At 40.2% G+C, this 24,567-nt stretch overlaps 2 long non-coding RNA genes across 2 annotated transcripts in view; both read right to left on the bottom strand.

The window, feature by feature from the left end:
- The window catches only part of LOC129037439 (uncharacterized), a 149,229-nt gene that overhangs the window by 12,670 nt on the left and 111,992 nt on the right, over nt 1–24,567 (bottom strand). The window lies entirely within an intron of this gene.
- On the bottom strand, nt 11,721–16,954 carry LOC129037440 (uncharacterized). The gene is made up of 2 exons (XR_008502810.1): nt 16,833–16,954; nt 11,721–14,162 (listed from the first exon to the last, which is right to left on the bottom strand). It is a non-coding gene; the product is annotated as an uncharacterized LOC129037440 (long non-coding RNA).

The following is a 24,567-nucleotide window of genomic DNA, read 5'->3' as shown; positions in this document are numbered from 1 at the left end:
GATTGAATTAACTCGTCAAATCCTCTGCTATGAACATGACATTTGGTGGCAGCTAACATCGCCGCACCAAGTAAATGGTACCCCTTGCCTGTGCTGGTGTTGGGACTCATGTTTGCATTCCTCATTATAAGGTACATATCCAAATGTACTGGAATTTTTATAGTTAACACTTTGAGTTTCAAAGACTGGGGCTTACCCCCCCCACCCCCCCACACACACACTGGACGGTATCTTCCCATTTTCCCACTATGACTTCTCTTTGATTTTCTTCCAACATTGCCCTTGATGCCCACTTTGATTTCATCAGATGCCACTGTTCTGGACTAACTACTTTTGATTGCATATAAAGGAGAAAGGAAAGTAGCATTTGTTGACTTCTCTGGTCGATGTGATAGTGTGTTACATAAGTATGTTGTTGACCTTCACAAAGACACTTTGTGATACTGTCATTCTGCTGATTTTACTGATGAGGCAACTTGGACATGGAGAGATTACAGAACTTGCCAAGGTCTACCATTCAGTAGTTGGCCTAGTCAGGCTTTGAACAAAGACCACTGGGGCTTCAAGCCTGGTCTGTGCACCCAGTCAAGGTGAAGCCAGAATCCTACTGTAACTGGGCAGGATCTGCAATATTAGAAGAATTTGGATCCAGCAGCAGGCTTTATTTCAATACTTAACTCACTCAACCTAGTCCTCAAATCCAAGCTTCTTTTCCTGAAACAATTACAAAAAAAAAAAAAAATACTGTACTTCAAACTTTGAAAGATAATAGCAATTAAACAACTTAGTTTCCATTGTCAGTCTGGTTTCTCTGCCTTAGTGGAAAGTCTAATGGGATATTTTACAAGGATGACAAAGACAGATAATGAAAGTCAAATCAGTACATAAAGCTTCCTTGAAAGCTTGGTAATTAAAGGCTTTGCATTGTTCTTTAATAGCAGTCACCTTTTTACTGCATTGGGATAAAGGCACAAGCTCTGAAATATGTTTGCATTTCAGCCACACTCTGAGTGAACACAACCTCTAGTTTTTCATTCAGAGGAACTGCATTTCAACTTCTGTAGAAAGAAAGACCAAGAGGTAGCTGTTTCTTCCAAAATGCTGGCAGTATGCAAACATTTAGTACACCGGAGATTAGATGCTAATCTGTGAATTCATACCTGTGTTTTAGGGGAGGCTTCAGGCTTGTAAGAAAGGGCAGACAAGAAGCCTCGATGTAAAATATAGCCATGGCCTTCCTACATGAAATGCCTATATCCCACGACCGTGGTCCTGGAGCATATGTGTGTTAATGCAACTCACTGGGGAAAAGTTCAATGTGTTCCTCAACAATGCCTGGTCTATGGAGTAGAGGAAGTAGGAGGCCGTGTGCTGTTGAGAGATTTCTGAAACAACATGTCCCAAAGAACTTTTACCCCTGCCTGATGCATGAATTCTGCAACTGAGGTGAGAGGAAAAGGGGGTAAACATTTAACAGGCACCTACTATGTGCCAGGCACTGTGTTAGGCACAGTCTCAAATCTTTTTAATCCTCATCACAACCCTCTGAAGTATTATTCTCTTTTTAGAGATGAGGAAATTGAAGCTAAGACAGGTTAGGTTACTTGCCAAGCATTACATAACCAGAAGGCAGCCTGAGATTTAAATTCACATGTATCGGACTCCCACATTGAACTCTTTGTCCCCTGTTAAAATGTGCCTGTCCCTGGGAAAGGTGGCACATGAAATCCTATCAGTCATTCACACTATAGTGTAATGAATTTATCCTATCCTTTCTGAGAAAGTTTCGATTAAGAAGCCTAAAGGTCTAGATTCCACAAAGGGGAAGAAAATACAGAAGGGAGAGGGTAATGATGATGAAAACATATATCAGTCACTTCCCAGTCACTTCCCAGTTTTGCCTAGCCCAAAATACCTATGGCTGACTTGATAGAGCAGGCAAAAGGGGGAAAGGAAGACGTGAAGAACAAAGTCTTTCTTTCACTCTTGCTTTTGAAAAGATAGTTAAGAATAGAGATAGTGCTGTGTTCTAAGAGTAACAACGCTGAGAAGGAAGAAAGGGAATTACATGTAATTTAGCTCAGCCAGCCGGGCACGATGGCTCATGCCTGTAATACAAGCACTTTGGGAGGCCGAGGTGGGCAGATCATGAGGTCAGGAGTTCGAGACCAGCACGGCCAATATGCTGAAACCTCGTCTCTACTAAAAATACAAAAATTAGCCAGGCGTGGTGGTGTGCGCCTGTAATCCCAGCTACTCAGGAGGCTGAGGCAGGAGAATCGCTTGAACCTGGGAAGCAGAGGTTGCAGTGAGCCGAGATTCCACCATTGCACTCCAGCCTGGGCAACAGAGTGAGACTCTGTCTCAAATAATAATAATAATAATAATAATAACAATAATTTAGCTCAGCCTAATTCAGGATACAAGACCAGCTGATCTAAGTTGGGTTACAGCATAGACATGGATCTGCAGAGCCTATGGGTTGAGCAGGTCCGAGACTGAATTATTATTTCTCCTGGCCCCTTTCTCAAACTAATCTGCTCAATACCACAGGCTTGGCCTCTGGGATGCAGTGTCATGGGTAAGAGCTGATGACCAGCGCTGGCCATCTCACTTTCTAGCTATGTGGCCTCCAGCTGCTGCTGACTCTCTGTGAAACTTCATTTGTAAAATGAAACTCAGAACGCCTGCCTCACAAGATCACTGTGAGAATTCAGTAGGGTAACGTTCAAGTAGCACTTAGTGAATGGTAACTAATCCTACTGTATAATCTACAAGCAGGATACATGGGAAATTTTGATCCAGAAAGCTCTGGGCCCAAGTTGACTTTAGCAATCGACAGAGCTTTCACTTGCTACATGGTGTGAACTTGAGGGATGGAGGGAAGGACGTTCAGCTCCAGTGTATCTCCTTTATCTAAAAGCCATAATATCTTATCTGAAATTCCACATTTGGGATATATTCCTTTGGCAACTGTCCCCAACATCCTTTTATTAATTCATTTGATGGGAAGCACATTATGTCAGTAGCTACTAATCTAAGCTGCCCATTAGAATTGTCTTGGGGGTTGGGAGGTAGGGGAAGGTTAAAGAATGCTGATACCCAGCCCTCACCCCAGACCTGAAAAATTAGAACCTCTGGGAGGAGCCCAGGCATTAAAAAAAAGAAAAACAAAAACTTTGCCAAGTGTGTCTACCATGTAGCCAGGGCTGAGAACCCCTGTGTTACAGTATTTGATTCTACTAGAATGGAAGCACCAGGAGGCCAAGAAATACAGCATGGCATTCCCAAGCTTCCCACTGTCACTTGGCACAAAAAATAGTTAACCTACAAATTCATCACTGGTGTTGTTGAATGAAAATAAAGGTGTTAGTGACTCTAAATTCCACCTTAGTGAGAGCCAGAGGTGAGATTAAAGACAAGGGACTGGAAGGCACAGAGAGGGGAAGTAAGCTCTAGGTCATTACAGAAGAGCAAATCTCCCTTCTTAGAAAATTCAGCTGCTTGTTACTCTCATGATGTTGCTAACAGGAAAGGGCAGATCTCTTGGAAGAAGGGAAGATGCTACACCAGGACTGAAAAAAAGACACGCCTTTTCAAGTTTCTAGAAGAAACTGAATACAAAGAGAGAAAATTTCCCAGTAAGTATTTAAAAAAAATCCATCCGGCAGTTGGAAGAAACAGAAAACAACATGCCCTGAAATCAGAGAGCTCGATCTTCAAATCTCACACCTGCCATTATTAACTATGCGACCTCACAGGAGGGAGCTTTTTTCCTGTTTGTTTTTGTTTTGAGACGGAGTCTCGCTCTGTTGCCCAGGCCAGAGTGTAGTGTCGCAATCTCAGCTCACTGCAACCTCTACCTCCCTGGGTCATGCCATTCTCCTGCCTCAGCCTCCCAAGTAGCTGGGACTACAGGTACATGCCACCATGCCCAGCTTATTTTTGTGTTTTTAGTAGAGATGGGGTTTCACCATGTTGGCCAGGATGGTCTCGATCTCTTGACCTCGTGATCCGCCCGCCTCAGCTTCTCAAAGTGTTGGGATTACAGGCTTGAGCCACCGTGCCCAGCCCCCTGTATTTTCTAAAGCATTTCTGATTCTCAGAGTCTATAAAAGGGGGAGTAATACTGATGATCTCCTAGGGGTGTTGAAGAACACTTGAGAATTGGCTGGCACATATCAGGCGATTGGAGTCTATTAATTCTCTCCTTCTGTCCTCCCTCCTTCCCTCCCTTTCCACCTGACAAACAAAGTTATCAGTTATTCTAGGGATAAATGACTTTTCAAAACTGAGGTATCAGACTAGTGATGCCCATATTTCCAAATGCTAATTGTTGTGGGAATTTTAGGGAGAGGTGAAGTGAGCACGTGAATCTTCAAAATAGCAGAAAGGACAGGGTTACACAAGATCAGCTCCACTAAAAATCAGCCCCATAAGATTGATGGCTGAACCCTGAAATCAACTGTGTGGAAACTGTGCTGACTTTACAGGGAGATTTTCTTCTTTTTCTGAAGTCACAAAGAATGTAAATACCGTTACAATGATCTCTTATTTTAAAATAAGCTCATTAGAAATCAACTATGAAACCGTTTTGTCATGGTAACATTTTAATGGAAAATTTTAATTACTTTCCTAATATCCTCATGGTAAACTTTCTATACATATAAGTTTTCATCTTGTTTTGGGTTATTGTGGAAACTTTATGTTTTTCTAGAATTCTATCTCAATTTCTCTGCAGACTTTTTAGCTGTACCTGTTTGCATTATTATAGCTGTAAACGGTTTCTCCATGGACTAAGATGCATATTATTCATATTTCATGAGGTCAGGAGTTCGAGACCAGCACGGTCAATATGCTGAAACCTTGTCTCTACCAAAAATACAAAAATTATCTGGGCATGGTGGTGCATGCCTGTAATCCCAGCTACTCAGGAGGCTGAGGCAGGAGAATCACTTGAACCCAGGAGGCGGAGGTTGCAGTGAGCTGAGATCACGCCATTGCACTCCAGCCTGGGCAACAGAGCAAGACTCTGTCTCAGATAATAATAATAATTTAGCTCAGCCTAATTCAGGATACAAGACCAGCTGATCTATGTTGGGTTACAGCATAGACATGGGTCTGCAGAGCTACTGCAGAGTAACTCCTTAGAGTTACTATTGTGCATTGCAACTGTCTATAGGTCAATTTTCTCCCACTCTGTACTTTATGAGACAGTTGTCATATCTATTTACCTACCTATGTTATACATCTCACAAGACAATGTTAAAATGTTGTAATTTTTGCTTTAAACAGTGATATGTCTTTTAAAGAAATTAGGAGAAGACAACTTTTTATATTTACCCAAATATTTACCATTTCTGATGCTCTTCATTCATTCCTAAAGATCCAGGTTTGCCTCTGGTATCATTTCCCTCCAGTCTAATGAGCTCCTTTCCTTCATTCCTGTAGAGCAGATCTGCTGATGACAAATCACCTTTGTTTTCTTTGATCTGAAATTATCTTTATTACACTTTTATTCTCAAAGAATATTTCACTGGATATAGATTTCTGGCTTGATTGGTGTTGGTTGCGGTGGTTGTTTTTCTTTCAGCACTTTAAAGATTTTTGTCTTATTGTGCTCTTGCCTTCAAGTTTCTGAGAAGAGGGCAGAAACTTTATTCATTCATTATTCATTCAAAGCATTATTTTCTTGTATATAACGTGTCACTTTCCTCTAGCCATTTTCAAGATTTTCCCTTTATCTTTAACTTCCAGAAGGCTCTGCCTAGGCATGGTTTTCTTTGTGTTTAAGCCACTTGAGCTTAGCTGGGTAAATCTGGACACTTTCTGCTTTTGTCAAAGTTAGGAACTCTTCGCCAGTTTTTCTTCAAATATTTTTTTCAGTCATTATCTCTCCACTCTGTGAGACTCTGGTTACACATATGTTAAATCTTTCGATATTGTTCTTTAGGTTCTCAAGTCTTTTCATTTTCTTCTCTATTTTTTCTCTTTTTTCTTCAGATTGGATAGTTTCTATTGATCTGTCTTTCAATTCATAGGTTCTTTCCTCTGTCATCTCCATATGGCTCTGAATTTCCTTCAATAAGTGTTTTATTTCAGATACTGTTGCTTTGATTCCTTTTTATGGTTTCTATTTATCTGCTGAGTTATCCTATCTTTTCACTAATTTTGAATATGCTTTTCTTCATATCACATAACATATTTATAGTCACGGCTTTAAATCTGTGTTGGCTAAGTCCAACATCTGAGCTGTCTTAAAATCCCTCTTTCTCTTAAGAATGGGTCACATGCTCGTTTCTTTATAAGTCAAGTAATTTTGCTTGTATCTTGAACATTGTAGTGTTAAGTTCTAGATACTCTACATTCTGCTGTATTTTCCCCAACACTGTAAACTTTTTTGTTTTAGCAGGCAATTAACTTAGTTGGATTCCAGCTGTAAACTCTATCACTTGGCTGGCACCTCAAATCTCAGCTCCATTCCTCTGGCTTTAGAAGGGACTTTTAGAGTCTGTTCTGTGCATTCATAAATCAGGTGTTAGCCAGAAATCTGAGCAGAGTTTATACACAGAATTTGTAGCTCTCCCTTTCTGGCTCTCTCCAAGGACATCCTTACTTTCTCATGGCTCTGGTTGCCCTGTCTTCTGGCTCTAGAAGCCAATAAGATTGAGGGTTTCCCCATTATTCTCAGCAAACTAACACAGGAACAGAAAACCAAACATTGCATGTTCTCACTCATAAGTGGAAGTGGAACAGTGAGAACACATGGACACAGGGAGGGGAACATTACACACCGGGGCCTATCGGGGGGTTGGATGGCAAGGGGAGGGAGAGCATTAAGACAAGTACCTAAGGCATGTGGGGCTTAAAACCTAGATGACGGCTTGATGGGTGCAGCAAACCACCATGGCACATGTATACCTGTGTAACAAGCCTGAACGTTCTGCACATGTATCCCAGAACTTAAAGTATAATAAATAAATAAATAAATAAATATCCAGTAAATCATGCTATTAAAAAAAAGATCGAGGGTTTCTTTCTGTTTTTAAAATCCTGTATGCTGTTGCTTTTGGATTGCTTTTTGAAAGCAATCTGTGTTCAAAAAAAGGGGAGAGAAGTCTCCCCACACGGTTTCTTTCTTCTAAATGACAATCCAGAATCTGCCCCCAGAATCTACCTTTCCAGTTTTTTCAAATAGTTATATTTTTATTTTGTTTATAGTTTGAGGTTGGTCTGGTAAGAGCTTACTTATCCCTACTCTGAGCAAAACCAGACCATATATTTGCTTTAGGTTTTCAACTTTGTCACTATAGGGTCATTTTCTCATAATTACTTTAACTTTTTTTGGTATCTATATTGTGCCTCCATTCTCATTCCTAACCTTTTTGCTCTTTTTTTTCCTTTAATCAGGCTTACAACTGTTTTTTCTTTTTCTATTTTGTACAACTTTTCAAAGAACTGCTTTTGGAATTTATCTTTTTTTTCCCCTTTTAATTGTTTCCTTATATTACAGCTTGTGTTTTTGTAATTCTGGGAGGAAAACATAAGAAATAATTGTGCATTAACATTTGAGCTGGACCAAGATTTGAAAGGTAAATTTTTCATCTTAATTCATCTATACCAAGGAGACAGAGGGGTGCTTAGGAGTATAGAGAGGCAGCAGGGGAGGAAGAACCCTCCTACCCACTTTCAATGTCTTATTACCATGGACCATTTTATTTGCATCTTAGGACAATTTCCCTGTTGGTTTGAAGCTTGTACACATCTTGCTCTAAAAGGCCTGCTTAATGGCCTTGGTTGAAGCATTGATGACAGCAAACTGGAATAATCCAGCTTAACTTTGACATCAAAGAGGAACAAGGACAAAATCAATGAGACTAGAGGAATGAAACTGTTTCTCCAAGATAACACAACTGGGCTAGAACTAAGGCGTTTCCAAGTGGAACCATGCTCAAGGAATGGACATGGAAGTTACATATGTGGCAAAGGTCTCTGCTTAGAATGGAGCTTTCCTCCAAGCTGATACAATACTGTTGCTTGTGACCACTTACAAAACCTGGATATTGTAAAGTGGTGGCAATGAAACCTCAAAAGGGAAGCTTAGCTGCAAGCGTCAGTACTGACCAGCTCTTGAGCACTCCAACTCACCAAACCTGGAGAGGGCAGTACAGCAGGAGGAACAAGAGATTCCTGGTGAGGTCATTCGTGTGCCAACTGCCCCTTATTAACAGACATTTGGGGCCCCTCCTCGTCTTGTTTTAAGGAAGATATGCTCCCTCAGCTCCAGCCAAACTGACTTGCTGATTGTCTCTGGGACACGCCTGAGTGTTCAGGGCACACTGTTCAGGGCAAAGCACAGAAGGGATTCCAAAACATGCTGCAGCCCATGAGCAAAGTGCTTTGCCTTGAGAGCACAAGAAAGTCTAGTCCTTCAAGCAAATGAGGCTAAGTGTACAAACATTAGCTATTTGTGTATGTGCTTTGTCTCCAAGACTTGAAGCTCCATAGAGTAAGGCTCATGCTTTCTTCTGTTTTTTGCTGCCTACAGAACTCAGCATAAAGCATATTTGATAAATATTTCTTGATTGATTTCCATCTTCCATATTTTCCATCTTTTCATCATTCCATATTTCTTTTTATATTTACTCCCATCTTTCATCTCAACTCCACCATCTATGTTATTCCCACAGACAGAAAACCCCAGTCTTTCAGTTGCAAACTTCAGGGAGAAAACAAGGTTTTCTGAGACTGAGACTGGGTTGTCCAAGATCAAACACTAACTGTGACCACTGTGACATTTGGAAACACTTTGTGGTGGGCAGAACAGTGACCTCCCAAAGTTATTCACATTCTAATTTCTGGAATCTGTGAATATGTTACCTTACATGGCAAAAGGGACTTTGTGGATGTAAGTTAAGGATCTTGAAGTGGAGAGATTACCCTGGATTGTCCAGATAGGCTCAGTGGAATCACAAGTGTCCTTTAAATGTGGAGAAGAGAGGAGAATTAGTGTCAGAGTGAGGCACTGTGAGAAAAACCTGACTGGCCACTGTTGGCTTTCATATGGAAGGGGGCCATGAGCCAGGAAATACGGGCAAACTCTAGAAGTTGAGAATGGAAGGAAACAGGTTCTTCCCTGGAGCCTCTAGAATAAATGCAGCCTGCCAGCATCTTGATTTACGCCCATTAAAGCCCATTTCAGACTTCTGACATCCAGAACTATGAGAAAATATATTTGTGCTGTTTTAAGCTATGAAGTCTACAGTAATTTGTTACAGCAGCAATAGGAAATTAATATATAAAATCTAGATGTTTATTTTGTTCCGGAAACTTTTCTGATTTTTCTGAACGGTAAACTCTTGTTGAGACTAATGTTTCGTAAGCCAAAGGACCCTCTGAATATACTACTTAGTTTTCGTAACTACATTATTTTCCTCCTTGGTCTGTACATTGGTGCTTAATAACCTGTGGTTGTAAAATCACCTATAGGTGCCATATCTGACACAGGATGTATCAGCATGAAAGCATTAAAGTCAGAGGGTTTAGGTTTCCTTAACAGGCTATTTTTATCTTATTTTATAATTCTTTATATTTATAATTCAGCAATTTGTGCAAGAGTAACAGTCCAACAATTTATTAACTACATGGACCACCACCAATAAAGAAAATGGGTGCTGTCCGATAGGCTCTACCAGTGCATGCCAGATGAAAGTCAGTCCTAATCGCGAATGTCCTAACAATTATATTTCTCCTTGCATACAGACAGAGATATGGTCTAATGAATTAATCCTTGCTGATCAAGATAACCTGACATGCCAACTAGGTTGAAAGAATTCCGTTTGATTATACAATGGTGAGAATGCTGATAAAAACAAAAAATTTTAAATTGTACTTTAGTAACTCTATTTCTTTGGACTCTTTGTGTTATTGAATAAATACATTTGCTAATGGCTTCTTGGTGCAACTTTGCCCTATAGTTGTGAAATCCTCATTGGTAGGTAAGTAGGTAGATAGATAGATAGATAGGTAGATAGATAATTCAGGTTAATAAAGGTGGATCTACCTAGCAGGCTGGCTGAATTATCTGGTTTCCCATCATTACTGCAGCCAGTAGCAACCCTTAGCTTTTGCAATATCTTCCACATCTCACTCTTCAGTTAGAATCTATCATATATAGCATGGCTTCATAAAAATCCCTGCCAGAACTTCTACTCAAATATAGTCAAAATAGCTGGGATAGTGAATTCCAGAAGTCTGGACCTGATGTCAAGAGTCTTTAAAGTACAAAAGAGAGAACTAAGCATTGTGGGCAGAAATACACATGTAACTGAAACTGCCATAATGGGAAACTACCTAGAGAAATAATAATCCCCAAGGGAATTAGGTCTCATCTGTCACATTAGGGTTTCATAAATCAACTCAGACAACATAAGTAGGAATCTGATGAGTCATTTAGGAAGTTAAGAACAAAGGAGAACATTTAGGCAATGGTTGGTGCCAATTCAGGGAATACCAGGGGCTACAGACACAGTGGTTGGGAACCCAGTCTCCATGGATGAGAAAAAGCCTGTCAGTGCTTGGGAGAAATCTCTGCACTGCGCCAAATGCTGAGCATGGCAAACATTGCTGTTGGACTTCAGTCTAACCCCTGCCCCCACCAGAAACTCCTTGGGAGCCCTAGTGGCCTTATATTGTCTCTTGGGTATCCAAGACAGGGAGGTGACTTGTGTGAACCTAAACTTCTCTGACTATGCTACTTTTCCTGAAATGTTTTATCTCTCCTCTAAGTCATTGCAAATAATTAGTAGATGCATAACTGCCCTTACCACTGCCAAAGTCTATTATTACCTGCTCCCATTCAATTTATTCCCCCATCAAAACCAGACAATTTCCCTAATAACAACTCTGATCAAAAGTCATTCTCTTTTTCTAATACCTTTGAAGGATCCTCTCTGTATCTGTAACAAATTCTGAACTCCTTAACCTGGCATCAAGCATCTCTAAGAGTTGTTTCTCATCTTATCAACCATGGATTGCCATGATTTTGCTCCAAGTAAAGGGGATCTTTCTGTTTCCCCTGCATGCTTCCTGTGCTTCTCCACACCTCCATGGAACCCTTTTGCCTTGATTGTCTTTTTCTGTATCTGCATTTTAGAGTCGTTCACGGCCCACTCTAACACCGCCTTCTCCACCATTCTCCTTTCTTCCTCTACATCATTCAGAAGTTGTAGTTCCTACCTTTGAACTCCAATGTCAGCCACATCTCGATGGTATCACTTTCTACTATGGTCCTTTTGCACAGAGTTCACTCAAATTGATAGATTGTCAGAATAGAGGGCTATCTTTGAGGTATTCCTGCATCTCCCACCTAGCAGAGTGCCTTGCTCTTAGGCGCTTAAAAGAGAGTTGCTGCAGAAAATATCCTAAAGTGTTTATTTACTATGCTATCCCACTCTAAAATTATAAACATGCATTTTCATAGGTATTTTAATTCCAGATAAAATAATTTAACCCAAAGTCATAATGTGGGACTTTTCAGAAGATGCATTTGCGAGGTATTCTGGGGAAGGTGAGAATGTTCCTCCATCAATCATACCTTATGGTCCCCGTGTCTTCACTTACAAGCAATAGCCATCCTTGCAAAAAGTCACCACATGACCCCTCAACACACTCCTTACCATCGTAGAAGAAGCTGGCTCCTGGAAAGGTAGCTGAAGCAGACACTGTTAGTTTATTGGCCACCTGTCATTTCTCTCTTCCTTTACTTTTTGTTCAGGTCTTCACCCCTCCTTTACATGACTCAGAGAGCAAATCTTCATTAATCTTAAGTAGCTGTTTCATTTCTCATGTCAGTGATTGGTTCAGAAAGAAGCCTGTTTGGGGGGTTCTAAGAAGCTGTCCTTACTTATTAAAAGAGATGCATAGAAAAGGCAGCCTCTCTTCTGTTGGACATCCTCTAGATGTCCCGTAGATCATATAAAGTCCAGATTGTCTATTCTATGGATGTCAACTACTATAAAACTATCAAATCTCATAACTTTAGACTTTACTAATTTGATATTTTCTGTAAGACTGTGGCTGAACTGAATTTCATCTTTTTTCTCAACTTTTATTTTAGACTCGGGGTATATGTGCAGGTTTGTTAAAGGGTATATTGTGTGATGCTGAGGTTTGGAGTACAATTGAACCCATCACCCAGGTAATGAGCTTACTGAGAGTAAACGTCCCAATAGGAAGTTTTTCAAACTTTGTCCCCCTCCTGCCCCCTCCTGTAGTCCCCAGTGTCTGCTTTTCCCATCTTTGTGCTAGTGTGTACCCAGTGTTTACCTCCCACTTGTAAGTGAGAATAAGCAGTATTTGGTTTTCTGTTTCTATGTTATAAATTTCATCTTTGATTAAAAGAATCTTGTAAAACCAATTCACAGTGTACATAGCATTTTAGGAAGCATTGTTAAAAAGTGAGTTACTAAGTAGGATGATGAATAAATGGATGGATGAATGACATTATATTTTGTTCATTCATTAATTTAACTACGAATTGATGAGCCCTCTTCAGCTATGATTACCAAGTCCTATCTGTCATCCTGGAGGAATTGTGAAGAATCACTAAGAGTAAATTACGTCAAAATAACCTTGTTGATTTTAATATGCCTTCTCCCAGAATGATGGATGAGAATAATGCTAAACACAATGAATCTTAATTTTATCAAGGCTTTTGATATATCTTTTAGTGTGACATTTCTTTCAATAATACTTTTTGTACAAAACAGTCTATAATTCAGTTTTCACTAATTAACAACAAGAACAGTCTCAATCCATGACTGAGAGTAGATTTCTTCTCAATAAGTCAAAATTCATGAGATGTAAACTTACCTTTTTGGGTAAGTACAGTATAAATAACTAGACAATGTGACAATGATTGATTCTTATTTCTTAAAGGACTAGAAGGGGACAAAGGAGGTAAAATGTAACTGATGAGTTTTACATGAATCATCAGATTTGGTCCATATGTCACAGTAGTTCCCTTCCTCTTCCCAGAAATGCTGTTGGTATTAATTTGGACATTATAAAGCAGCTGAGCTTTGGAAAGTCTGTACATCATAAGAGTCAGCAAATGCACAATATATAATCATCACATGAGTGCAGCCTATCACAGAGTAGCACTCCTGAAAAAATCAAACAGAGGGAGGGAGAGAGTCATGCTGGTGGGTTCATCCCTTGGACATCCTTCTTGATGGGCAACCAGCTAGTTTTAAAAATCTGGGCTCCACCGACTGGCATCAGTTGGTCAGGAGTGATTTCTTCCAATGCTGCTTCCACGACACAAGCAAACAGACACCACTTTTGTTCCACTGTACCCCCACGCCCTGAAACTCACAAATGCCTTGTTGATGGGCTGGCTCCTGGAACTGTACAGCCCCCACAGCTGATTTCCTTTCTGGCAAGATGCCTCCTGGTAAACATCACTGGGTGAGCAAGAGGATGTGTGGGTCCAGAGCACTGATATAGGGCTGTGATTCTGATTATGCCTTTGGTCATTGGTCATCATTGTCTTCAAACTGCATATTATGAACACCAATTGTATTGGGGACTGTTAGGCATGGAGGGGAAGGCTTGTTATTTTCTATTCAGGGAACAGTTATTAGAGTTTACCGTCTTCAGACTTCTATTGCTATATCTTGGGAATGAAAGGAAGAAAGGATGTGGACTGGAATCTTCTGTGTCTGGAAAATAATAAGAAACTTGATTGTGGCTTAGCTGTATCATCACCCCTGCACTCTTGGCTGTTGTTTACAGAACTCAAATTGGAAGATAGGCATATTCCTTATCTTAGGGCAGTTTTCTCAGATGCAGATTCTGAAATGAAGGAGAGAAGTAGAGGAAGATGGATGATGGGCAGGGAAGGGGAAAAAGCCAAGCAGGGGACCGTGGTTTATGAGAAATTTCAGAAAGGGGATGTAGGCCTGATACTGCAGGAGAACTCTGGCGTGTGAATCATGTCTCTGAGTTTTTCCCAAATGAGGCAATGGATCCAAGCTTTCCCTCTCCTTTGCCAGTCATTGGCTAAGGGCTGTGCAGGGAGGATGCAACCTCTTAGGCACTTCTGGTTTTCAGGCTTGCAGACAAAGGGGCAGTCCTCTGAGAGAGTCACAAGGGTGAACCTAGAAACAAAATCACAGAGAAGCTAGGGGAAAGGCACACCAACATGGCAAAATGGATCTGAGGGGATGTGAGAAGAGCAGACAAGTAGCCACTACACTACTGGTCAGAGATGCCCATCCTTTAGCCAAAGGTTGTTCTATATAGCTGTCAATGCCTGTCTCAGGAACCTTTCAGATTATGGTTTTGTGAGAGTCAATGCTACAACCTAAATACAGTAGGATTAGTACATACGTAGTGCAAATTATAGTCTATACTTGAAAACTGATGGCCAAAATACTTTAAGGAATCTTGAAAACCGTTAGAATTATTGGCATTTGATTTTGTCATTTTCTCTGCATCCCTGACCCACCAAAGTAGTCTCCTTCACTTGTTTTAGTTTGGCCAATCCTTTATATGCATAAATACATCCTCCTCCAGAAAGCCCTCCATAGTGAGATGGCAGCACTATCACCCGAACTTCTACCATTTAATGGACACTCATGTTATTCATTTTTATATAAATATTAATTTTCCAAACAGACTGCACGATCCTTGAAGACAGGGATTTTGCCTCATCCTTCTTCTTATCCCTCCTCCTCCAGCATCCAACAGGGTGCCCTACAGTCCATCATAGCATGTGAATGAATGCTTAATGATTGACAAGTAGTCAAAGTGAATGTCCATCTAGTGCTTTGTGATCACCTCCATTTTCTTATACTGCTTATGAAAACTGTTGATAAGATACTAATCAAAAACATATTTCATTGAAAAGAGACCATTTGCAATATATGTCACCCTTTCTGTTGAATTTCAGGGACCTTGATGTTACTCAAATTTAGACAAGAATGACCAACTCATTTCAAGATAGCTATAGATATGGATATGTATATAGATATATACACATATACACAGGCACCAGAACGGCAAGAGGTGGTGCATTAGAAAGAACACAGGAGTGGAATTTGGGAGATGCCAATCGCGTATGAGCACTGCTCCCATCTCCTTATGAGGCCTTCCTTAGCCATTTCATTCCTTTGTGCTTCAGCTGAAGGAAATATACTACATGATCTCTAAAGTCTCTTCAACCCCAAAAGTTCTACTAGTTGTGTTTTATTTATTTATGAAGGAGTGGAATCCAAAAAGACAAATATAACCCTTGCTTCAACTCTTGCTTCCTCACTGCACTCAATCAATAGGTATTCACAATGTTGTTATGCCACATGTCCAATCTTGAAGTTGACTTATGGTCCACCCAGAGGGAGGAAATATGTGAAAGGATTATTAAGGGATAAGAGAAGGAGCTAACAACAGAAGACATTGTGGAAAGTTATCTATTCATTCATCAAGCATGCGTTTAGAACCTACTACATGAGAAACTGGGTTAGGTCCAGGAGATCTGAAAGAGGCACAGTCCTTGTTTTTATGGAACTCCTAGATTGATACTTAGAACATTTCATTCAATTGGGAGAAAATAGTGGAGGTGATTTTGCTTTTCACTGAGATAAACCCTACCAAAAATATTTCATTATTATTAGCTCTTCTTCCATTCATGTTTTGTGCATCTGACTTTCCTTCTTTCTTTCTTTCTTTCTTTTCTTTTTTTTGAGATGGAGTCTCGCTTCTTTGCCCAGGCTGGAATGCTGTGGCCCGATCTTGGCTCACTGCAACCTCCACCTCCCGGCTTCAAGCAATTCTCCTGCAGCCTCCTAAGTAGCTGGGATTACAGGCATGTGCCAGCACTCCTGGCTAATTTTTGTATTTTTAGTAGAGACGGGGTTTCACCATGTTGGCCAGGCTGGTCTCAAACTCCTGACCTCAAGTGATCTGCCCGCCTTGGCCTCTCAAAGAGCTGAGATTACAGGTGTGAGCCACCACACCCGGCTGACTTTCCTTCTTTCTAGTATTCTAAAGAGTACTGGACTCTGATCCAGCATCCCTGGTTTCTAGTTTCAGTTCAGCCTCAAACTGTGTGATGTTAGGCAACAAGGCCAACCCCCAATGTTTAGTTACCACCTCTCTTCAAAGAGTACCGAACACTTGTTCCTCATGCCTCAAGCAATTTTTATCAGGACATAAAGGTATTCAGGACAACAAAAAAAGTGTATAAGAACTATATTATATAAGATGATTTTATTAACTCGTCAACAATGATGTCATTCACCCATTTGAAGTTGCTTCTTCTCCCTCAAAGGGAAAAATATGAATGTTTAAATTTTTTTATACAGGAATTTATTTTGCAAGTTGCATTTTTCCTTTAGTATACAAGTTTATTTTCTGTATTTTGAAGAACAGTTAATCTAGTTGTTCATCAAGTTGCTGTACAACTTTGTATATTATATTATCTCATTTCCTTATTCCAACTCAGAAACTATGGAGATCTATTTCTACGGAATGAGGAGGGAGGATATGCTAAGTTTGTTTAATAAAGACTCATGAAAGTTATCCAAAAAAATTTCCCTTCTAGGTCACAAAAGTATGATCTCCTGCAAATAGCTGAATCTAAAAGACCCATCAGATGGTGAGAGAGTCACTGAAAATGCTTACTAAATCAACTCTTACTCTAGAAATCAGGAAAAGAAAGAAGACTTGAAGAAGCTCAGATTTGACAATTCTGACATTTGGAAAATCAATTCAGCAAAGAAAGCTGCTGTCAAAGAATGTGAGCAAGGCCATTTACAATGTAACCACACCTACTAATTCAGCTCTGTATCCATTCACTCTCTCCTTCAACATTCATTGAGCATCAAGCATGTGAAAGTGCTGCACTTGGTGCTGAGCAGGACACCAGGCTCTCACCGAACGCTCTCATCACTGGTGAAATGGTCTATTAGCAAAATCGCAGAGCAGTGGAAAATATTAAAGCAAGATAACACTGAATTGAACAAAGCCACCTTTGAAAGGCAACCTTTTAATATCAGGTTGAATAGCTCTTCCTATTTGCCCATCTGCTAACCTTTAAAAGATTCCTCTCATTGCTGATACTGCCAGTTGCCCCTTGAGCACCCAGCCTGCCTTCAATAGTGCACAAAGGGCATCTTTGTTTTCCTCCCAGTGAACTCAAAGGCCAACCCAGGGAACAGTGAAACACCCAGGATGGAAATGAGGTGTCTCCGTGACAGCAGACTCCTTCTTTTGCCCCATTTATCGAGATCAACATGACTGAGTCACCAGTAGATGAAACCAATGATTGTTTTACTCGACCTTCCCCAGAGTCACCCCCTGAGTCAGTGGGTAAACTGGGGTAAGAACCCAGCCTTGTCCTATGAGGCTGAGCAGGTCTACTATATTTATCCAGGGTCTCATGATTCTTAGTGCTTTTGCTCTGCCCTCTAATTTGCACTGTGCCTGCTATAATATCTAAACGGGAAGTTGCCAGCTAGAATGGTCATTATCCGAGAAATCTATTTAAACATGTTTATAAGGTCAAATGAAGTGGGTGGTGGATAAGCTAGACAGAAAACAACAAAAGCTTTGGCTCAGCATAGCCTATGAGGCTAAAGCTAAAGAGAGAAGTGTTTTCATGTCGAATTTGCACATGGTAGAAAAAGGCAGTCTAAGTATAATTATATATAAATGCAGGAATGAGCAGTCAAAATATTAAAACGACCAAATGATTTCTATTTAAGAAGGTGGACAATGGAATTGACTTATGGTAAGTCAAGGGACTGTCAGTTTGAGGCAGTACGCCAGTAGAGCAGAGCCCAAGATCAAATTTTGGAAATGCTCCTAGTGTATCCCAACCAGTGGGAAGAGCTGGGATGATCAAGAAGGATGCCCAGAATCAACCAAAAATGACCTGGGGGAGACTTCACAATGGAATAGTGAATACTATTGAACAAGAGGGAAATAAGGAGATGAGAAAAACACCTAATATCTCTGGGAGCCCAAGCTGGGATTCTTGTATATTTAAGACTTTGAAGAACAGCTCTCTGTACCAAAGAAATCCACATCTTAGAGTTAGGAGTCAACCATTTCATTATGTGACTGACCTCCAGGCTCCGCCAAGTCATTCTTCAACATCAAAGAGGAGGGAAGAGGGGAAAAGAAACTATTGTCATACGTCACTTAATGGTAGGGATACATTCCTTCTGAAATGAATCATTTGGCAACTTTGTCCTTGTGTGAACATCATAGTGTACTTACACAAACCTAGATGGTATAGCCTACTATACACCTAGGATATAAGGTATAGCCTATTGCTCCTATCCTACAAACCTGTACAGCATGTTACTGTACTCAATATTGTAGGCAATTATAACACAATGGTAAGCATTTTTGAATCTAAACATAGAAAAGGTACAGTAAAAATACAGTATAAAACATTAAAACGGGTACCCTTGTATAGGGCGCTTACCATGATTGGAGCTTGCAGGCCTGGAAGATGTCCTGGGTGAGTGAGTGAGTGAGTGGTGAGTGAATGTGAAGGGCTAGGACATTACTGTATACAACCTTAGACTTTATAAACACTGGACACTTAGGCTACACTAAATTTCTTTAAAATTTTTTTCTTTCTTCAATAATAAATTACCCTTAGCTTACTGAAACTTTTTTACTTTATAAACTTTTTAATTTTTTTTTTAACTTTTTGACTCTTTTGTAATAACATTTAGCTTAAAACACGAACACATTGTACAGCTGTACAAAAATATTTTCTTTCTTTATATCTTTATAAGCTTTTTTCTATTAAATTTTTTTTCACTTTTTAAACTTTTTTGTTAAAAACTAAGACACAAATGCAAACGTTAGCCTAGGCCTACACAGGGTCAGGATCTTCAATATGACTGTCTTCCACCTCCACATCTTGTCCCACTGGAAGGTCTTCAGAGGCAGTAACACGCATGAAGCTGTTGTCTCCTATGATAACAATGTCTTCTTCTGGAATACCTCCTAAAGGACCTTCCTGAGGCTGTTTTATAGTTGTTTTTTTTAAACAAGTAAAAGGAGTACTCTAAAATAGTGATGAAAAGTATGTATAAGTCAGTAACATTGTTGTTTATTATCATTTTTAAGTATTATGTACATGTACAATGCGTAATAGTTGTGCTAGACTTTCTTTTTCTTTTTTTTTTTTTCTTTTTGAGACAGAGTTTTGCTCTGTCACCCAGGCTGGAGTGTGGTGGCACAGTTGTGGTTCATTGTAGCCTCAAACTTCTGAGCTCAAGTGATCCTCCCATGTCAGTCTCCTGAGTAGCTGGGATTACAGGCACAAGACACTATTCCCTACTGGTTTTTTTGTATGAGACCACCGTCCTACATGCGGACCATCATTAGGCAAAACATCATTATGCAGTGCGTGACTGTATCTCCATATTCCTGTTTCTGAGAAACAGGGATATGAGTCAGCGAGGCTTTCGGTGGCAAAGAGAAGTGTAGCATCTGAGAATTCTTCCCACACATTCTGCATGAGCTTGGATGCTAGTTTACAAAGATCGAGCAATTAAATAGATCCTATGCCACTGAAGGAAATCTGGTATGGCTACTGTTGGAAAATTTGATACATGTGTGCATAGAGTCATTAAATCATAGAGAATACTGTTTCTTATTTTATTATGAATTAAATTAATTTAATGACCTCCTTTCCAAACAAAATTTACTTAGAAATGTTATTTCTTCCTGGAACTTGATTTGGTATGGTTTGGGCTAGAACTACATACTGTTTGCCCCTGTGTCTCTTCTATCCTAGCACAAAAGTAAGCTCTTTTTGTTCCTTTCTTTCTGGCTCTACCATCTAGTGAGAAAGTCACTGACATAAGAAAGAAAAGGAGCAAAGAAGGAGTGGGGAGTACTGTGAAAGGAGTTAGGGAAAATGGGGGCAAGTAGAAAGAAGGAAGGAAGGGAGAAATTACAGAATGGTCAGAGAGAGAGGCAGGGCGAAGATGGATGAAAGCAGCCGTGATATGTTGAAGCAATGGATCTTCCTAGAGTGGTGCTGATCAATACAGCAGCCACCCGCCACGTGTGGCTACTGAACACTTGAAATGTAGCTGGTCTAAATTACAGTGTGCAGTGAGTACAACATACACAGCGGATTTTGAAGATTTTGTACCCAAAAAATTTACAAAGTATCTCTTTAACATTTTATATTGATTACATGTTAAAATAATATTTTGGCTATATAGGGTTAAATAACTACATTATTAAAATTTATTTCACCTGTATCTTTTTAGGTTCTTAATAGGGCTACTAGAAAAATGAAGATGAGCCATGTGGCTCACGTTATCTTTCTATTACACAGATGCTATTCTTGATCTTATGAGAAATGATAGGATTGCATCCCCTTCTTTCCATCATGTCTACCACACACAACCCCAGAGGTCTCAGCCCAAAAGTCAAGTTCTAACAAAATCATAAGCACTTCAATAGCAATGGCAATGCCTGACATCTCTTTTCTGAGGCAGGCAGCATATACAGCAGCTTCTAGGACTCAGGATTGAAGGCGACATGTAGGGACGTCAGGAAGGGCAGTGTTCAGACACCGCCTTGGGCATTTCTGACTGAGGGCGTGCCCAGCTGTCCCTCCCATCTCTTGACCCCTGCCTCAGGGGATCTTTGCACCTTGGGATAGTTTTCCTCCCCATAGCCCCTTGTCACAGCATTCTCCCCTCCAGCCTCCAGCTACCCTTTTAAGAAATGACCTTTTTTTCTTTTTTCCCAATCATAGGTACTTTCAGTCTAGTTTTGGGTTAATCACGAACATATTTTACAATTCAGAGAACACAGTACAGTACATCAGAGGAACATGGGCCCAGCCTAGAGTAGGTTTAGGTAACTATGAACCTTTGATGATTTTACAGCAAAGCTCAGGATAATGGGAGGCTCTAGGCAGAAAGGAAATAGAGAAAGAGGAAGGAGGTAGAAATGTAGAGCAGATGCAACTCAAAGACTTTTGGAAGGAGGTGGGCAACTTTCAACTCATTGCTAAGATTTATTGAGTGTGTCCTCCCTCTTGAATGTCCCTATATGCCACAAACAGCTGGAGGCTGTCCCTAGTGGTGCTGCTACCACAGGTTCATCTTCCCTGTTTTTAGGGTGCCCAGACTCACAGCAGAACTCAAATAGATTTGGAATGTGAATATGAATGTTGGAATGGAAGTTCTTCACAGCTACTGGAGAAGTAGCACAAGTCATATGCCTCACCGAGGATAGGGCAGGAGCCTCATGTTGTTCTGGAAGAACTACTCATCAGCCAGAATGCCCATCCTTTGCACTGGGCACCTTCTACCCATATGGTGCCTCTCATGTGGAAGCAGTGAAGGCTTGGTTTGAAAAAAAAAAAAACACTTCATCTTATCCCAAAGTACAGCCAACTCATCCGAGAGTTCAGATGAGCCAACGATTTATGTTGCAACTTAACTATTTCCACTGCAACACAGATAATTCCATATCTGAGCTTAACTTTAGCAAGGCTATATTATCTCCTGGAGTGGCTGGGCCAGATAGAGGAGGATGACTCTAGATTGCTTAGCTTGCATATCAAGGACGTACTCCTCTCTGAGCCCCTTGCTATCTCTAAGAATTGGCTAGCCCAGAAAGAGGCAGTCTCTCCCCAGGTAGAAAGGGTTTTTAAGATGCAAAAAACATAATATAGAGAAAATAACATATATAATGTAGATATATACCCACTCACACACAGTACACTGGTGCACAGTGGGGTTTGATGGAAGCTTGGTCTACGTGACTGGCCTGAATACATGTATGCGTATGGAGGAATGATGAATAGGGAAAGGAGGGAGTCTCCAACTATTAGCAATTCCCACGTTGCTCTTTAGGAGAGAGTGGGGAACACCCAAACAGTGATGTTTAGCAACTGTCTGCCCACTGAGCTCTTCTTTATCTTCTATGGGAAAGGCTAACTTGAAAATAAACACTTTTGAGTTAGTTTGTTTGTTTCTAACATTGTTGACTGTTCCCTCAAAAATGTAGACTGGCTAAAAATATAAATAGATTTAATCAGGTTTGAGATATATTCAGATGGATCCATCCATAGCAAGATGTTCATTTCCAGAGGTGTTGAGGACACCATCCCTGCCTTTAGTTTGCCGTGATATTGGGGCAGACCAGCTGGTCACCTGGCCGTCTTTCTCACAGACTTTAACATTGTTGGGAGGTGTAATGTGTCCCGCTAAAAGCCAGCACCTTCTGCAAACAGAGTTCGTACCCACAAAATGTGAGCAGAAGTTTTGTGGGTGGGCCTTACAGAAGGGCAGACCTAGCAGGCCTGCATCATTTCCCTCTTTGCTCTTCCCAGATTTTCCCAGGTACCTTGGCCTTGGTATCTGTAAGCCACTGAGGCAAAATCATTAGCCATTGATCTCTGGACTTTTGGAAAGGTGAGAAAAATTAAAACACTAATTCACATAATCCACTGTTTGGGGCTTTTGTTACTTGTAGCTGAACACATTTCCTGATACAGATCAGGGAGATTGTCCGTGCTTTTCATAAACATCTCTGCGGCCATGACTAGTGACAAAATACCGACTTATTTCTCTAGCAATTTGCTGGACCAAATGAAAATTTGACTCTGCATCTTAGAAAAAAAGCAAAATGAACTACCTTTGTCTGTGATCTTCCTTCATGTCTTTAAAGTAACCCATTACACTCTTCTTATTTTGATTGTTACTTACATTGAATTTTATTTAACAGGAATAACATTGGTCATGAAAATCACACAACAATTTCTTTTTCTTTTTTTCTTTTTTTTTTTTTTTTTGATTTGGAGTCTCGCTCTGTCACCCAGGCTGGAGTGTAGTGGTGCGATCTCGGCTCACTGCAACCTCTGCTTCCTGAGTTCAAATGATTCTCCTGCTTCAGCATCCCGAGTAGCTGGGACTACAGGCACCCACCACCACGACTGGCTAATTTTTTGTATTTTTAATAGAGACAGAGTTTTGCCATGTTGCCCAGGCTGGTTTCGAATTCCCGAGCTCAGGCATCTGCCTGCCTCGGCCTCCCAAAGTACTGGGATTACAGGCATGAGCCACTGCACTCAGCCAACAATTTCTTACATAAATCCAGGCATAAGGAAAACCTTCAGATGTCTATGGTTTTAGAAAATATAAAGTACCTATCCTTATAAAACCATATAAGTTATTTCAACATCAATTGGGGCTCAAAATGGGCCACTGCAATGGGCTATTTCAGGAAATATCTCTTGCCAAATTAACTTTCAGAAAGATTCTAGGCCAAAAGGCTATGTGTAGCTAATGTGGGAACAACCAAGACCACCATTTATCCCATCAACCAGCTGGACTACTCAGCCTGGATGGTCAGCTGAGGGCAATGAAACCCACCTGTGTCCTTTAGGGCCCCTATAAATCAACCTCAGGTAGAATCACTCCTTAATGCAAAGGTCTCCAATAGAGATCTACTTCTTCCCTCCTCCTGGGCAGTTGAGGTCTTTCTTATTAGCATGTTCACAAACAATTTCAAGGTACTTCTGAAAACGATGTCATGCAATTTAGAGAGGTATTAAATTCATCTCCCCAGAAACTGAACAAGATTTGATTCCAGGTCTAACTCTAAAATGAAGGAAAATAATTTTAACCTTACATTTAGCCATCTACAGGGCATCTCAGCAATGGAAATGAATAAATTTTCCACTAAATTTACCACATGTAGAAAATTCAACCACTTCTTCTTTCTCTAAACTGTCTTCAAAGACCCAACACCACTTTTCCTCGCCTAATTGCTATTATGAGGCAATAAATCTCTCTTGTATGGAAATAATACAAATATAACTGCACGGCATATGTAGGCCATGTGTTCTAGCAAATCCATTAAAAATGTTTCATTTGTGTTTTGATGAAAGGCACAACAGTCTTCCAAGGACACTAATCATTAATTCTGGAAACATAGGATTAATATGTGATTTAGCTCAGTACTGGAATAGTTAGTAAATATCTATCTAAGAAACATTCATTTAACAGCTATTTAGTGAGCAGCTACAATGCTAGAATTTGTATCTTCCCTGGCTAGAGTGGCATTTGTGTGTAATAATGTGAGTGATATCCAAATGGCATTTAAAAAAATGTGTCATAGTTAAGGTTTCCTAAAATAAAATACTTAAGAAAAATTATCCTACCAAGAAGGATATTTTATAACAAAAAAAGAACAATCCATTATTTTCCCTTTTACAATGTCTGTGAGATTTTCATTAAGGCTTGTTAAGCTGGAGATAATAAATACCCACCGCAACTAGCTTAAGCAAATGTGTGCATCTCAGGCCAGGAAGTTTAACTGGGCCTCACAAAGAATTAGACTAGAAACTGTAAAGCTGTCAGAACCCGTCAGTTTCCCCATCTCTCTAGGAGCTCACAGCTTCTTGTTTCTGCTTTCGCCTGCACATCTGCATCCTATTTTTTCTTTCCTGATTACGCCTCTCTGCTCCTCCAGGCACATGACTACCAAAGGCCCAATTTTGCATTA

This window comes from Pongo pygmaeus, chromosome 4, assembly GCF_028885625.2.
Source record: "Pongo pygmaeus isolate AG05252 chromosome 4, NHGRI_mPonPyg2-v2.0_pri, whole genome shotgun sequence".
Classification (NCBI taxonomy): Eukaryota; Metazoa; Chordata; class Mammalia; order Primates; family Hominidae; genus Pongo; species Pongo pygmaeus.
The sequence above is the reverse complement of the archived record's forward strand: the minus strand, read 5'-3'. Positions and strand labels throughout refer to the sequence as shown.